This window comes from Myxine glutinosa, chromosome 6 (genome assembly GCF_964187855.1).
Source record: "Myxine glutinosa chromosome 6, kmMyxGlut1.1, whole genome shotgun sequence".
NCBI lineage: Eukaryota > Metazoa > Chordata > Myxini > Myxiniformes > Myxinidae > Myxine > Myxine glutinosa.
This window is the reverse complement of record NC_136266.1, coordinates 153,071,843-153,089,571: the sequence shown is the minus strand read 5'-3', so window position 1 is coordinate 153,089,571 and position 17,729 is coordinate 153,071,843. Positions and strand designations below refer to the sequence as shown.

The window sequence follows — 17,729 nt, the reverse complement described above, 5'->3', positions numbered from 1 at the left end:
TGAGAAAAATGTGGGAGCAATTAGCAGTGTGGCCTTCCACGTTGGGACCTGTGTAACTGAGCTGCTTGGGATCAATCAGTGATGGCATGAAGTGCAGTCAAGCTATGATGGTAAATGCTATCGATGCAATGCTTTCGACTGGTTTGGCGATCAACACTCGGTTTGATCAGGATTACTTATGGGGATGTGGACAACTCCAAACTCTCCACCGACTGATAATATAATTGATCATGATGTGCCATAACATATTTACAATAACACACGACAGTGCATTTGTACTTTGAGGACCTCTCTTTATTATGAAACCATTCATAAATTCAAGTTTCATGAAAAACATGGGCAGGAGTCTTCTTTTTTGACATGAAAAACAAACAATTTTACAACAAGGGGGTTCTCCCCACATCACACATGGCAATGAAACATGGACGACAGCAAAGATTGAGTTTCAGACCACCTCTGCTGCATGGATCTTGATGTGACTTTTCAATTTGCCGTTTTGAGAGAAACCTTTATCACATATCGAACATTTGTAAGGGCACTCTCCTGTATGGATCCTCATATGTGATTTCAAACTGCTGTTTTGAGAGAAACCTTTATCACATATCGAACATTTGTAAGGGCGCTCTCCTGTATGGATCCTCATATGTTGCTTCAAATTGCTGTTTTGAGAGAAACCTTGATCACATATGGAGCATTTGAAAGGTCGCTCTCCTGCATGGATCCTCATATGTGATTTCCAACTGCTGTTTTGAGAGAAACCTTTATCACACATCGAGCATTTGTAAGGACGCTCTCCTGTATGGATCCTCATATGTGATTTCAAATCGCTGTTTTGAGAGAAACCTTTATCACATATCGAGCATTTGTGAGGTCGCTCTCCTGTATGGATCCTCATATGTGATTTCAAATCGCTGTTTTGAGCGAAACCTTTATCACATATCGAGCATGTCTGCGGTCGCTCTCCTGTGTGAAGCCTCATATGCCTAGTCAAATCGCTGTTTTGAGAGAAGCCTTTATCGCATATCGAGCATGTCTGCGGTCACTCTCCTGTGTGAAGCCTCATATGCCTAGTCAAATCGCTGTTTTGAGAGAAGCCTTTATCGCATATCGAGCATTTGTGAGGACGCTCTCCTGTATGGATCCTCATATGTTTTTTCAAATCGCTGTTTTGAGAGAAGCCTTTATCGCATATCGAGCATTTGTGAGGACGCTCTCCTGTATGGATCATCATATGTTTTTTCAAAACTCTTTTTTGAGAGAAACCTTTATCACATATCGAGCATTTGTAAGGTCGCTCTCCTGTATGGATCATCATATGTAATTTCAAATAGCCTTTTTGAGAGACACGTTTATCACATATTGAGCATTTGTAAGGTCGCTCTCCTGTATGGATCATCATATGTTTTTTCAAAACACTTTTTTGAGAGAAACCTTTATCATAGACAGAGCATTTGTGAGGACGTTTTCCAGTGTGGATCCTCATGTGGATGTTGATGTTACTCGTTGAAGCAAAATCCTTTCTGCCCACATTAGACTTACAACGTACTTGCTTTTTTTGAACCTTTTTGTGTTTGTTTAATTTCATATTAATCTTGGTGTTGTGAGGCCCAGACAAGCACTTGTATTTTACAGGAAGTGAGACTTGATCTCGTGATTGTTTCTTCAAAAAAGGCTTCTTCCTCACTGTCACGCTGCCAATGGACCTTATTTGTCCCATCTTACTTCTTGATTGTTCTGCAGAAACAAAGAACACAACATTTTCTTTTTCTGGTCAAAATCAAAATGTAAAATATTTAACACTTTTCTGAAAATTTTACATTTTCTCCACACAAAAGGCTTCATGTTATTTTTTTACGTTTCCACTCACCAGTTGAAAAACAGGAAGCACTTCCGTTTGGCATGTGAATATCATCTGAACCTTCCTTTGCAGAAGCACATTTTGAATCTTCTGTGACAGATGAATCATTGTCGTGTTGTTTGCCTTCCACATTTACAGGATCGATATCACCTGTGTACAAATCAGCGTCAGTCTTTTGCAGGGAAATGAGATTGAGAACCATCTCGAGAATTTATCGAACATGTTACGCCATACAATGTATACTTCAATATAAATGAAATAATGAAGTTAAAGATTGTGAAAGAAAAATTCCGGATGTTAAGTCCGATTGAAGCAGTCTTCTGCATTCTGCATCACTCTTATACACCACCCTATTTAACATGTCCAAGTACTGCTAAACTGGAGATTATTGGAAATAAGAAGGCGGCGATTTGTGTTCTGTTTATACAGAAATATAAGTTTGTGTGGCAAGGGTGCCTGGAAGGCGTGCATTGTGTCGGTGTCCTGTTTTCTGAGGAGGTTGTAGACAGTGTGGTGAGTGTGACGAGAGTGTGTCAAAGGTTGATTGTGGTGAGAATGATGATTGGAAAGCTCTTGGTGAACGTCATCTCGGGATATGCTCCGCAGGTCGGTCGAGCGAAGAAGAGAAGGACAAGGTCTGGTGTGCAATAGAGAAGCTGATGGAAAACGTGAAAGATGAGGAAGTTGTAGTGGTATGAGAAGACCTAAATGGACATGTGGGAAGGAGTACAGACGGTTTTGAGGGAGTTCATGGGGGTTGTTGTGGAAAACCAATCAGGTCCACACAACTTTAGTCCAACTGGTGGTTTAATTCCATTTAGATCATAACATCATCCTGTAATGCAGCAAATACAATAAGTATAAGATGTGACATCACATGGGACCATTCATAACATTCAATGCAAGCAAGCTGGATATTCTATGCTGGCGTACCGTTAGCGAGTCTACCAGATGTAACGTGTCACAGGAGAAATCTCGGAGCACCGTCCGCAGCAGTGGGTCTTATAGTCACGCCCCTAGCGGTGTCAACGAGCAGCGAGCATCACCCCCGGGTTCAGTACGAATACGATTTCACTACATTCTCCCCCCCGTCAGAATTATACGGCGGTGCGGCTAGAAGCGAGCGAGCATCAGCACGAACAGGGTACGGAACGTTAGTCGACCCAACCGTATCGGGCCGGGCGGCGAATTTCTCTGCCAGCACGCGTCCGAAATTCCCCGGGTACGGCATCACGCATCCCTGTGTCCCCGGCGTCGGAGGCGCCATCAGGGTCGGGTGACGAAGGGGGTAACTCCAAGTCGTCGGGCCCAGGTAGACCCGGCGTGGGGAGAGTCGGTAGACTTTCGGCGATGGGAGCGTCGGGAGAGGCCATAGTCTCATAGATGGGTTCGGTCGGTCCGTCCGATTCCCTACTCAGGTCGGCGACCCCGCAAGGGGCAAGGTGACGGACGGAGACAGTAGTCTCACGGCCATCAGTCGTCATCACTCGAGCATGCTCAGGATTAGCCTGGAGAATCTGCACTTTGTCCACTAGGGGGTCGTACTTGCTCGCGCGAACCGCTCGTTTAAGGTAGGCCGGCCCGGGCCCAGCGAGCCAACTGGGCAAAGACCGTATACACCCCGTGCTCCTGGGGTGGTGGAAAAGTCGCTCGTGGGGAGTTTGGTTGGTTGCCGTACACAGGAGAGCCCTGATCGAGTTCAACGCCGCAGGTAGCGACCAAGCCCATTTATCGAGGCCCCGGCCGAGGGTCCGGAGGTTGAGCATGACGGCCCTCCAGATAATCCCGTTGAAGCGTTCGATCTGCCCATTAGCCTGGGGTCTGTACGGCATGGTGTAACTAGAAGCAATGTTATTTTGGAGCAGATAGCCGTGCACCTCCTGAGACAAGAAGACCGCACCCCGATCGGTATGGACATAGGCCGGGTACCCGAACATTGAGAACAAGTTCTGTAAGCATCGCATCACCGTGGCAGCAGTCATGTCCGCGCACGTATAAGCAAAGGGGAATCGCGTGTACTCATCGACGATAGTGAGCAGATAGCGAGAGCCGCTCGACACCGGCAATGGGCCCTTGAAATCCATCGCCAAGCGTTCCCACGGTCGCGTAGCCTTAACCAGAGTCCCCATGGGAGGGTTATAGAAACGCGGTTTGATTTCCGCGCAGATAGCGCAGTCGCGACAGATACGGCGGATATCGTCAATCGAGTATGGGAGATTGCCACACCGCACAAAATGAGCGAAACGCGTTACGCCGGGATGGCCCGCAGTGGCATGCAGCACCCGTAGGCCCTCCAAAGAGGTGATACCCGCGCATGTAGCCGGTCGTGATAAGGCATCGGCGGCCCGGTTATCCTTCCCCGGGCGATATTTGATGGTGTAACAGAAGTCGGCAAGTTCGATACGCCAGCGAGTGATTTTCTCATTCTTAATGCGCTGGGCGTGTAAGGTGTCGTACATGAACGCAACGCTTTGCTGGTCCGTGATGATTTGGAAGCACCGCCCGAGTAAGTACGGGCGCCATCGCCGAATAGACTCGACGATCGCATACGCTTCCTTTTCGACAGACGAGTGTCTCCGCTCAGCGGTGGTAAGAGTCCGTGAAAAGAAAGCCATGGGACGCCCCCCTTGGGAGAGGGTCGCCGCGATGGCCTGATCCGAGGCATCACTTTCGAGGACGAAAGAGCCGCTCTCGTCGATTGTCGCCACGGTGGCTCGGGCGATGTCGGCCTTAAGGCCTTCAAAGGCCGCCAATGCGGCCGGACTCAGTGGGAAGGTGTCGCAGGCCACGAGGGGGCGAAGTTTCGCGGAGAAACTTTGCACCCATTTGGAGTAATGGGCGAATAGCCCGAGGGCGCGCTTCAGGGACGCCCGATCACAGGGAGGGGCCATGTCGAGCAAAGGTCGCAGACGCTCCTTATCCGGAGCGACAGAGCCATGGGTCACGGTGTACCCCAGAAGATCTATCGTGCGTAGGGAGTATTGGCACTTATCCTCGTTCATAGTTAAGCGATACCTCTGCGCGACCTCAAGGAAGCGCTTCAGATTAGCATCATGGTGCCCTTGGTCATATCCACAAACCGTAAGATTATCGAGGTAGACGAAAACATCGGTTAAGTGCTCCCGCGCAACGAGGTCATCCATGGCCCTCTGGAAACAAGCGACCCCGTTCGTTACCCCAAAAGGCAATGCGTAAATTGGTACAACCGCTGCCCCGACTCAAATGCAGTATAGATACGATCCGCCCTAGAGATGGGGATCTGGTGGTACGCACTACGGAGATCGAGAGTGCTATAGACCGAATACTGGGACACCTGTTGCACCAGCGCGTCCATCCCCGGAAGGGGGTAGGCATCCAGCTGTGTAAAGCGGTTAATCGTTTGGGAATAGTCGATTACCATGCGTCTGCGGTGGGCCTCGCTGCGCACCACCAAGACCTGGGCGCGCCACGGCGACCTGCTAGGTTCTATGATGCCGTCTTTCAAGAGCTGAGCTGTTTCGTCCGCAATGAATTGCATGTCTGCGCGAGAGTAGCGCCGTGATTTCACCGCGACAGGGGTGCAGTCGGAGGTTAGATTGGGGAACAGCGAAAGCGGCTGGATGACCATTTGCGCTAGGGCGCACACCGCAAGTGCGTCGTCCGCCCCCACAACAAGCGTGTCAGGCCCACCAAACTCCATTACCAGACGTCCATGCAGCTTAAGAAAATCGTGTCCTAACAGAATATCAGCACATAAAGCGGGTAAAACCATAAGGTGTACATCAGGGAAAACCCGTCCCTTTAGCACGAGTTTCAATCGGCATTCCCCCTTCGTGCTGAGTCGAAGCCCCTGGGAAGCCATGAAGATCCGTCTCGTAGACCTCCAGATCCGCCATCCATGCCTGAGCACAAGTCGCTGGTCGATAAAACTATCCGTAGACCCTGTATCCACCAAGGCCCGAACACAATGGCCTTCGACCATGAGGGGAATAAGGGCTTGAGCCAGGCCAGACGAGGCTGCTGGGAGTGGGACTGAGCCCCCCGAAGGGTCGGACAAGCCTCGCGGGTGGATCCTATGCCAGCAGCAGTTTTGCGGTCGTGGCCGGAGTCTGCGTTGTCCATGGGGAATCCATTAATGCCATCAGAGGGCTTTCCCAAGCATTCCGGTGTTTCGCGATTCAAAATCTGACAATTCTGACGGGAAAAGGCCTCCGTAGTATTTGAAAACGCCTTTTGACACTTTTGGCAGGAAAAGGCCTCCGTAGTATTCGAAATCGCCTTTTCCGGGGTGAGGGCCACCGTTAGCTCGTGGACGACACGAGGAGAACGTTCCGCTGGGGCTTGGCGAGGCTTCAAAGCCCCTTGCGTGGCCCGGAGTTTGGTCAAGGACACGTACTTCGTGCCCGATTGAGGATGAGACTGTGGTGGCTGTCCGGTGACGCCCGCCAAGGACGTCTGAGCGCCCAGGGGCCCGCAGAGAGGGGCCCTCCCCTTCGAAGACGGGTAAGGCGCCGGGTTTCGGGCTCGGCTCGCAGGCTCCGCAATGAGCCCATTCAAGGTCGCCGCGATCGCGCGACCGCGACCGCGCGATTCAATGAGCCGCGTGCCGTTTTCCTGCACACTTTCGCGTAATGTCCCTTTTGCGAGCACAAATGGCATATAGCGTCTCGTGCCGGACACACGGGCCGGGCATGGCGTGGCCCCCCACAGAAAAAACATGCGGCCCCGCGTAAGGCCTTGGGTCTGGTCTTAACGGCAGCCGTCAGGACTGGGTCTTCCTCCGGAGCATCCCGGAGTTCCGCGAGCAGGTCCGCGTCCTCGGCGGTAGCACTCTCCGGCCGGGCGTGTAGTGTAGTGCCCGCCAAGAGGCGCGTGCGATCATAGGTGTTCGATTGCATCCGCGCTTCGGTGTATACTTTCCCTTGCTCGAGTGCCGTAGCGAAGGTCAGGTCGGTCTTCTCTAAGAGCTTGAGCCTTAGTTCCTGGGAGGTGACCCCTGCAATGAAGGCATCTAAAAGAAGATCATCCTGAGCCTGCGCGGGAGTCCGTGGCTCCTTGATGCTGTCCAGCAAGAGCTGCCGGAGCTCCTGGGCATAGTGGTCCATCGCCTCGTTGGGTTGCTGACGTCGCGTTAGCAGCAAATATCATGCATACACCGGGCTTTTTTCCTTTATGTACAGCCGTTTCAGCTCCGCGATCGAGAGGTCATACGTCGCGAATTGAGCGATGGAATTGTACACCTTGTAGTCGATTTTTGAATGAAGCGTTGCTAGCTTCGCGGCAGCCGTCGGCGCGGTCTCAGGCTCGTCGAAATGATTCTCCAATGTTCTGAGCCAGTGCTTCAGTTGCAAGCCACCATCCGGGGCTTGCGGGTCGGCGCAGAATACGGCAACCGCCAGCGTCTTGTTGCCAGCCATGTCGGTAGATATAAATGGAATTAAGTGTTGTGGAAAACCAATCAGGTCCACACAACTTTAGTCCAACTGGTGGTTTAATTCCATTTAGATCATAACATCATCCTGTAATGCAGGAAATACAATAAGTATACGATGTGACATCACATGGGACCATTCATAACATTCAATGCAAGCAAGCTGGATATTCTATGCTGGCGTACCGTTAGCGAGTCTACCAGATGTAACGTGTCACAGGAGAAATCTCGGAGCACCGTCCGCAGCAGCGGGTCTTATAGTCACGCCCCTAGCGGTGTCAACGAGCAGCGAGCATCACCCCCGGGTTCAGTACGAATACGATTTCACTACAGGGGTTACCGGTATTGGGTGAGGAATGGAGAAGGTGAAAGGATTTTGGAGTTGGCTGATGGAGCTGGTTTGTGGATTTGCAATACTCAGCTCCAGAAAGAGGTTAATAAGCTTGTCACATACACGTCAGGTGGGTCGACGACAACCGTCGACTACCTGATGGTGCGTAAGCGAGATAGGGGGCACCTCCGGGACACAAAGGTGATCCCGGGGGAGGAAGCTGTTTCACAGCACCACTTGGTTGTCTGCGACATAAGGGTGAAAGGCGCGAGGAGAGCTTGGCGGATGAAGTACCAACCAAGAATGAAGGTGTGGAGGTTGAAAGAGGTGACAGTGAGTGAGGGAGGCATTAAAAGAGGCTGAGTATGGTAGAGGATGATGTGGTTGAGCTTGAAAGTGGTTGGATGACAATGAAAGATAGTCTGTTGGGAGCCGTTGGTGAGGTATGTGGATGGACAAAAGGACCACCGAGGCACTCAGAAACATGGTGGTGAGATGATGGGGTTGGAAAGAGGATTGACGAGAAGAGGAAGACGTTCAGGGAGTGGCAGAAGGCGAGGGGTATGGGGGCAGAGCATGAAAGTTATAAGGCAGCCAAGAAGGCTGCAAAGAAAGAGGTAGCAAAGGCGCAGGAGGCATGCAGGAAAATGTTCGGAGAACGCTTGGATTCAGAAGAGGGTCGGTATTCAAGATTGCAAAGCAGATTGCAAAAGAGAGGTGTGATGTGATGGGGGTGAGTTGCTTGAAGGATGAAATGAGACAAATTGTTGTGGACCCAGATGGAATTAAAGGAAGATGGAAGAGATATATGGAAATGCTGTTGAATGCAGAGAATGAATGGGACAGCAACATAGAGAGTAACCCCGTTTTAGGACCGGCAGAGAATATAACTTAGAAGGAAGTTGAGGAAGCGATAAAAGCAATAAAGGGTAGAAAAGCGGGAGGGCCGGCAGGAGTTGTGGGAGATACGTTGAAGGTAGCAGGAAGTTGGGGCGTGAAGAGAATGACAGATCTGTAATCTGGTGGTGAAAGAAGGCCACATTCCAGTGGATTGGGAACTCAGTGCCCTCGTCCCTCTAAAAAAAGGGAAAGGTGACCCTCTGGACTGTGGCTCGTATCGAGCGATAAAGTTATTGGAGCATGGAATGAAGGTATTGGAAAGGGTGTTGGAGAGGAGGATAAGGAAGAAAGTGAAGATCGACGAAATGCAGTTTGGATTTATGCCAGGAAGAGGAACGACAGACGTGCTTTTTATTGAAAGGCAGTTGCAGGAGAAGTACATGGAGAAGAGGAAGAAGTTGTTTCTTGGGTTTGTTGATCTGGAGAAAGCATTTGATGGGGTTCCATGCGAAGTAGTGACATGGGCATTGAGGAAGTTAGGAATGGAGGAATGGTTGATCAGAGTAGTGATGGCAATGTACGAGAGAGCGCGCACAGCTGCAAGGATGAAGGACGGGAACAGTAGTGAGGTTGAGGTGAAGGTGGGAGTGCATCAGGGGTCGGTAGTACGTCCACCACTATTTGTAGCTGTGATGGATGTGCTGGCTCGGAACGTAAAAGAGGGTTTACCGTGGGAGTTGTTGTATGCAGATGATCTGGTGTTGATTGAGGAACGTACGGATGGATTGAAGGAGAAGATGAACAAGTGGAAGGAATGTATGGAGACAAAAGGTCTGAAGGTGAATATCGGAAAAACGAAGGTGATGGCAAGTGGTAAAGCATGTGGTGAGGTGGAAAGAAATGGGACGTGGCCGTGTGCTGTGTGCAGGAAGGGTGTCGGAGTGAACTCCATTCAATGTACAATGTGCACTGAGTGGGTTCATCAAAAATGTAGTGGTCTACGAGGGTCATTAACCAGTGTGGCAGCTACATTCAAGTGTAAGGTGCGCATAGAGGGAGCTACAGATGGAGGAAATGTTTAGTTGGATCTTGAAGACGGTGTGAAGCTGGAAGGTGTGAAAACATTTTGCTACCTAGGAGACATGCTGACTGGAGAAGATGGATAAGACTCGGCAACGGTTGCTGGAGTGAGATGTGCACGGAAGAAGTTTTGGGAACGAAGTGGCATGCTGACGAGGAGGGGAGTGTCGTGAAAGCTGAAGGGAAAGGTGTATGCTGCATGTGTGAGAAGTGTTATGATTTATGGGAGCGAGACATGGGTAATGAACGTAGAGCAGCAACGAAGGTTGGAAAGGGTGGAAATGCGAATGGTTCGACGGATGTGCGGAGTTTCTTTGAGAGAGAGAGGAAGACAAATGATGAATTGCGAAAGATGATGGGAATAGAGCCTGTGATGGATGCTGTGAAGAGAAACAGGTTGAGATGGTTTGGTCATGTGTTGAGGAAGGATGAAAGTGACTGGTTGAGAAGAGTGATGGAAATGAATGAAGAAAGCAGAGGAAGACCGAGAAAGACTTAGCTGAAGGTGGTGGAAGAAGAAATGCGGGCAAGGGGGTTAACAAGGGGAGATGCAGAAAATGGGGCAAAATGGAGAAGATCGTCATGGGGCCCGCAAGGCTAGCCCCCGCTCGAGCAGAGAAAATGGCCTTAAAATGACTGTTGTTGTTGTTGGCGTCGTCGTCGTCGTGTTCAAGTATTAACTTCAATTTAAATAAAATTAAGATTGTGAAATTCAGAAAACAATTTCTGGAATTTCCTGGTGCTGCACAGTCCAAAAAATCCGACTAATACACACAAATTTGCACCAATTACAAAACAAGCTTGACCCTGAAGCACACAGTAAACGTAAACACAGCAAAATAAACTAGAAATTCGACAAAAACGATCGTGAGAAAATTTATCGCAATTTATCTCTTAATCGGGAGAAGCACAGACGACCACGTCACCCGAGGAACCGGAAGCGGCTTCCCCAGAATTTTTGCAGGACAATCCCAAGGATTCAAACACAAAAACAGATCAAGACGAGAACGGCACTCGGTAGAGCACATACCTCCGCCAGGCTGAACAGTTTATGTTTTGTATCCCACCGATAGGCTGGATCTGGATTCGGACCTGAACCAAAATCCAATCGGTTTGTTCTTGTCGCCTAAACAACTCATCCCCCAAGTTTTGCCATGACTCATCCACAACTTTTTAAAATATTGTCGTGTGGCCGCCTTTGATTAAAATCAGCCCGTCACGGAAGTCGATTGCGCAGGCCTTAGCTCTCGAGGCGAAAACTCAATGGCGGACTCCCCAAAAAAATAAGTGACACCAAAGTGCGCGGGATTGAGGGGGGGGGGGGGGCGGCGCAAGAGCCCTGCAGTCTTACCGAGTAAATCTACCACACGGAAAACTGCATTCAGATATATATATATATATATACAGGAAAATAATATAAGGGTTCATTCACAATAAAGGTCGGGACAGGGAAACGCGATGATAAATAAAGGTCCTAAATTGGGATCCCACACAACAGATTTCGGATACGTAACGAGGGAATGAATTACGAAAAGAAACGTTCGTTATGTTTGGTGTATGTGGGGTGCGGCCTTATCTGTTCGTCGTCTTGCCCGCACGTGGCTCCAAGCTCCGGCACGAAGAACCCCTTCCGATCGCAAACGAGGCCCCAGCACCGCTCCAAGCCCCAGACGCACCGAGCACCACTCCAAGCACCGAGCCGATCGCACATGAGGCCCCAGCACCACTCCAAGCACCACGCAGATGGCGAACCAACGACCACCCGGACCTCCCAAGACAAAGAAGGGAAGCGCAGAGACAAGAGACGTCGTGCAGCGTCAAGAGACCAGCGAAGAAGAACAGGCCAAAAGGGAGAGAAAGAGCAAGAGACCAGAGAGCAAATGCAACTGCTCACTATGAAAACTTCGTGCCAACATCCCCAAAATGTCGTGCAGCGCACCCTTTTATGACCTTGGTCGACTCTCCTCCAATCTTTCCTTTCGCTGGCGCCCTCCCATTGGCCGAGTGCCTCCCGCACTGCGGTGTTCTCACCCCTCCCCCTGCCCAATCAACAGTCCTCCTGGGCGTGGCCCCTAGCCTTGCCACGAGGCTGGTTGCTAGGCCAGCCGGAGGTGTGGCCGGCGGCAGCCCCATCGGCGGCGCCCCGTCCTGGCTTTCTGCTTGACTTCCACAGTCTTTGCAAGGGAAGGGAATTTAATTACTGTTGCGCACTAAGGACCTATCTAAGTGTTTATAGGAGAATGCATTGCCATAAGCGACAAAGGTTTGGCAACCAGAGGGGACGACGAACAAAGGAATCTTATCCATAATCCCTTCACTATTTAACACGCCCTGCTCCCTCGTAGCGGGGACATCTATACAGCTTATACCGACAAACGGACTACCATAGAACTTATTACAGCGTAGATTCCCTGTCGCGACAGTTGGATACCTACCTATACAGATCTATCTGACTCTAGATATTCCTCTACCCCCAGACATAACAATATCATGTTATATATCGCTTTTCGCCTGATCTCTAAAGAGTGAAGAATCACTTTAAAATAATATATTTCTCGTATCTGAAACCATATTCAGATCTTCACCCAAATCGAATCGATTCGTCCTTGTCACATACCCAACCTGTCCACCAAGTTTTGTCCAAAATCCGTCCATAACATTTTGAGATATCATGCTATATATCGGTTTTGGCTCCATCTCCAAATGGTGAAGAAACACTTTTAAAATTGTACAAGCCGGATCCGGATTCGGATCTCCCAAAAATCTAATAATTTCATCCTCGTCACATACGCCACCTCTCCGCCAAATGTCATCCAAATCCGTCCACAATTTTTTCAGAAATCTTGTTCACAGGCAACAATCACTTGTCGAGTGAAAAATGAGTCACACGAGTGAAAAATCACTCATAGAGCAACACTTGGCAAAAGATAAAGTATCCGGCTCGCTACTCCAGCTCTCTATTCTCAAGACTGAACTCTCAAACCTGTCTCCCTCTGCCAAATCCTGCAGGTGTCTGGTCAAATCTGTTGCTGACGTTTGTTCCCCTTCTATTCCTCAAGGCAGTGTTCTGGGCCCTGTGTTTTTTCTGGTCCTAATTAATGATCTATCCAATGCTCTGGAAAATCCTCTCATGTCGTTCAATCCTGACAAATCTCACACCCTCACCATGTCTCTCCGAAAGCACCGTCTGGAAAACCCTCCATCTACTTTCTCAAGAATCCTCTCGAATAATACAATGAAGTAAAATGGAATGGCATTCAGTGGAGTATCTTTTTGACCTCAAAAATAATTGGTGGTTGAATTCAGTGACCTGATATGCAAATCGTCTTCAAATTTTACGTTAATTGGATGAAAATTGACAATTTTAGAAATCTGGCCTATTTTGACCTTTTGGCCGAAAGTTATCTCAAAAATAGTTGGTGGTTGAATTCAGAAAGTTGACATGTAAATCCTATTCAAATTTTAAGTCAATCGGATGTAAATTGAGGATTTTCGAAATTTGAAACGGTTGTTGACCTTGAAAATAGATGGAGGTTGAATTCAGTCAGCTGATGTGCACATCCCATTCTAATGTGCATAAAAAACTTTTTTGACAAGTAACAGAGACTGGGGTGAAAACATAACCTCCATACACCTTTGGTGACAGAGGTAAAAAAAAAAAAAAAATTAATCAGAACACAAAGGTTACTTCTTGACACGCTATGTTACATTTAAACGAGAATGACACTCTTCGACGTCACGACGTCGACCGATATGCCTCTGTCCATTTTATTAAATCATTATAATACTTGTACGAAGTTTGATATAAATCAATTCAGCTGTTCTCAAGTAATCACATTTTTACCTGAAATGACCTCTGTTCTTTGACCTCGGGACCCCAAAATCTAATCAGTTAATCCTAAAATCATTATGCATGTCTGCAACAAGTTTAAATTGGATCCCTTCAGCCATTCTCAAGTTACAGACATATTACAGACTTTGACATTTGACTTGGTCGACGGAGGCATAAATATACGTCACGTACCAGATTTGGGTGTCAATCCATCATCCTGAAATTGGAGACTGCAGAAATCACCGAGCCCGATTCCACAGAAACCAGAAACGTGGTCCAGGTGCACATTTTGGGATCCGTAAATCTTTTCACAGAAAATGGAAAGTTCCCGAATAACATTCTCCAAGTTGACGAAAATGCTTCCTAAAAGAGAAGAACCTGCAATCTGGACATCTTGCGGCTTCGAAAAAGAATTCATAAATTTGCAGAAGTCAGCATACATTGCAAATTGAAATTTATCTTTGGCGAGAGCGAGGAGCTCGTCCCGCAATGAATCCGACTCAGTGCAAGCTCGAATAACCTTCTGATTATCAATTCCAAGCTTATCGATCACCGCTTGGGCTGTTTCTTCTCTCAGTCCTTGTGATTGGAGCCATTCCAAGAAGCTCTCCATTTCACCGATGACCTGCCAAGGATACAAAGCTCATGTTAATCACGGAAAAGTTATACATGTTATTTTCTTAACTCAGTTTGGAATGTTTTGTGTGTCATCATCTTATCCAATTTGATCACATATCCAGCTAAACGGTAAACATATCCAGCTTTATCACCACAAATATTGAGTTGGGATAACGTTATCCTGATGAGCCCAGAATAAGGGCGAAAGCTGGATCGGCAACTCTAATTCCAGGTATTTGTGACCAAAAATCTCTGTCTTCAAAGACCTGAGTAACACGTGGATGCCATCCCAGTTTGAAGTTGATGTGTTGGTATAATTTACGTGTACGACATCAGCATCATGCTGAGTTGTTCCTCTTGTTTAATACACACGGACATATGAAACTTGTTTTTCGTTTTCCTCTCACTGCAATTGTCTCACACATGTACCAAGGAGTCTCCACTTTCCTGGAAGTTAAACTTTTCAGGTTCAACACGCATAATCCTGTCATCCCAGAAACTAGGTTTGTGCTTGGATGGGAGACGTATACATAGCAGGCTGGGTGTTGCACGCTTCGCACAGCAGAGACAGACACAGGCCGGCACGGCTGAGACAAACAGACACAGGCCGGCACGGCTGAGACAGACACAAACACAGGCCGGCACGGCAGAGACAGACACAGACACAGGCCGGCACAGCAGACAGACACAGACACAGGCCGGCACGGCAGAGACAGGCCGGCACGGCAGAGACAGACACAAACACAGGCCGGCACGGCAGACACAGACACAGACACAGGCCGGCACAGCAAAGACAGACACAGACACAGGCCGGCACGGCAGGGACAGACACAGGCCGGCACGGCAGAGACTGACACAGGCCGGCACGGCAGAGACTGACACAGGCCGGCACGGCAGAAACTGACACAGGCCGGCACGGCAGAGACTGCCACAGGCCGGCACGGCAGAGACAGACACAGGCCGGCACGGCAGCGACAGACACCGACACGGGCCGGCACGGCAACGACAGACACAGACACGGGCCGGCACGGCAACGACTGACACGGGCCGGCACGGCAGCGACAGGGACAGACACAGGCCGGCACGGCAGAGACAGACAGACACCGGCCGGCACGGCAGAGACAGACAGACACCGGCCGGCACGGCAGAGACAGACAGACACAGGCCGGCACGGCAGAGACAGACAGACACAGGCCGGCACGGCAGAGACAGACACAGACACAGGCCGGCACGGCAGAGACAGACACAGGCCGGCACGGCAGACACAGACATAGACCGGCACAGACAGACACAGGCCGGCAACAGACACAGACACAGACAGACACAGACCGGCACGGCAGACAGACACAGACACAGACACAGGCCGGCACGGCAGAGACAGACACAGGCCGGCACGGCAGAGACAGACACAGGCCGACACGGCAGAGACAGACACAGGCCGGCACGGCAGAGACAGACACAGGCCGGCACGGCAGAGACAGACACAGACCGGCACGGCAGAGACAGACACAGACCGGCACGGCAGAGACAGACACAGGCCGGCACGGCAGAGACAGACACAGGCCGGCACGGCAGAGACAGACACAGGCCGGCACGGCAGAGACAGACACAGGCCGGCACGGACAGACACAGACCGGCACGGACAGACACAGACCGGCACGGACAGACACAGACACAGGCCGGCACGACAGAGACAGACACAGGCCGGCACGGCAGAGACAGACACAGGCCGGCACGGCAGAGACAGACACAGGCCGGCACGGCAGAGACAGACACAGGCCGGCACGGCAGAGACAGACACAGGCCGGCACGGCAGAGACAGACACAGGCCGGCACGGCAGAGACAAACAGGCCGGCATGGCAGAGACAGACACGGGCCGGCACGGCAGAGACAGACACAGAGTCAGACCAGCACGGCAGACACAGACAGGCACGGCAGAGACAGATACATACACGGACGAGCAGTTCTGGAATTCCAGATTAATTTCCTCGAGGAGTCCAATTGAAGCAAGGATGGAATCTCGGTGGGAAGTTAACCAGGAATGTTACATTTTAGACCCACAGGATCTTTTCGATATTTCTAGATCATGAATCAGGTTTTCCATCTACATTTAGGTTGTGAACGTTAAATATCCACCAGAAGAGGGAAAGTAGATTATTGTGCATCGTACCCTTGTTGCACCTCATTTACAGGTCACATTAGATGTACAAGTTAATTATGAACACTTTCTGACTGATTTGTAGTTAAAATGAAGAAAGAGGTTTAATCATCGTTGTGGGAAGTTTCGTGATGACGTGAAATAAAACAATGCGATGAATGAAACAAAAGGAGTGACAAACACCTCATTAAATGCACAATTAAATACCTCAACATACATTAAAATTAAATATAAACTCGTTTAACTTTCCTTCTTTCCCATCATCAACGAACAGGAAATTATTTTATCTTTAAATAAACGTTTCACAAATCTTTCTCAGTATTTATAATAAAATGAAAAACTCAGAACCTCAGCTCAGACCACGTGAACCTTCGTCACAGGAACAGTTTCAGTACGACGTTTGCAAGATCAACCGGAAGTTCTTTGTCCTTACTCACTTCTTCTTCTTCTTCTTTGTGGGTTTGGTGGTGGTGTCAGGGCCGTCGCGAGGATCTATATACACCACGCACCTAAATACTTCGGTTATAGAAACTGGAGGTTTATAATTCTATTACTCGCTGCGTTCCTTTAATAAATTTTGAAACTGATCTACAGAATCGAGGATACTTCTGAGTTAGACGGCGAAATACATCAGGCAGATCTGACCACGTGATCGCCATGTGACGGCCAGAGTGCGGTCGACGCGATCTGAGCTCACTGAATTGAAAATTTTCTATTTAAAATTTTATATTTTCAGTTCAGTATCTGAGCTCCTCATTCCGAGGGCAGAAAGAGAAACCATGATCCAAAACCTCGGGAACCTCACACAGTCACACCGGTCACACAACCCCGTCGGATGACGTCATATCCGATGTAGGTCGAAATTGAGAGGAGAGTGTCCGAGTCTGAGTCATCGAGTCAAATTTATGATGTCATCGCTCACGTGGTCTGGCAGCCATATTGGATCAAAGATTTTAAAACATTCAAAAACAGAAGAGTTGGTTGCACCAAGTTGACTGCGCAGGGTAAGTATTCTATGAATACCATCGAGTTAACTCAGTGTCCCTGCCTTTTTCAGTATCACATGTATTTACATTCTCTGTTAAAGATCCACAGTCGTGGAACACAGTAGTGGAAATGAAGGTAAATGTTGTGAAGGTAATTTGTAAATTATAATTAAATGATGGGTTTGTCACTTTCAAGGATTCCACAATAGTGGTAGTGGAAATGTGGAAACACTGAGTTAATTGTGGAAACCACACAGTAGTGGAAATGAAGGTAAATGTTGTGAAGGTAATTTGTAAATTATAATTAAATGATGGGTTTGTCACTTTCAAGGATTCCACAATAGTGTCGCGCAACTCCGGTTAACACCAGAGTCGCAGATAGCCTAAACGGTCTTATTCGGAGGCACAACCCAAACACAGATTTTATTATGGCCGCGCGGGAGGGAGAAGGAAAATGGAGGCTGCGGAAACGCTTAACTGCGAAATGGCGATCCTGTCGGGGAAATCAACTCAAGCAGGCTCAGGTGTACAGGGAATATAAAAATAATATCAGCGTTTATTAACAAGGATGGTGGGACAGGAAAACCGTGATGATAATAATCAACTAATGGCCTA

At 48.9% G+C, this 17,729-nt stretch overlaps 1 pseudogene across 1 annotated transcript; it reads right to left on the bottom strand.

Moving 5' to 3' along the window:
- Positions 1-272: 272 nt before the first annotated feature.
- LOC137413998 (uncharacterized) lies at positions 273-16,552 on the bottom strand (annotated as a pseudogene). The gene is made up of 5 exons (XR_013623891.1): positions 16,477-16,552; positions 13,872-13,976; positions 13,544-13,655; positions 1,868-2,008; positions 273-1,734 (listed from the first exon to the last, which is right to left on the bottom strand). The product of XR_013623891.1 is annotated as an uncharacterized LOC137413998 (transcript).
- Positions 16,553-17,729: the final 1,177 nt, after the last annotated feature.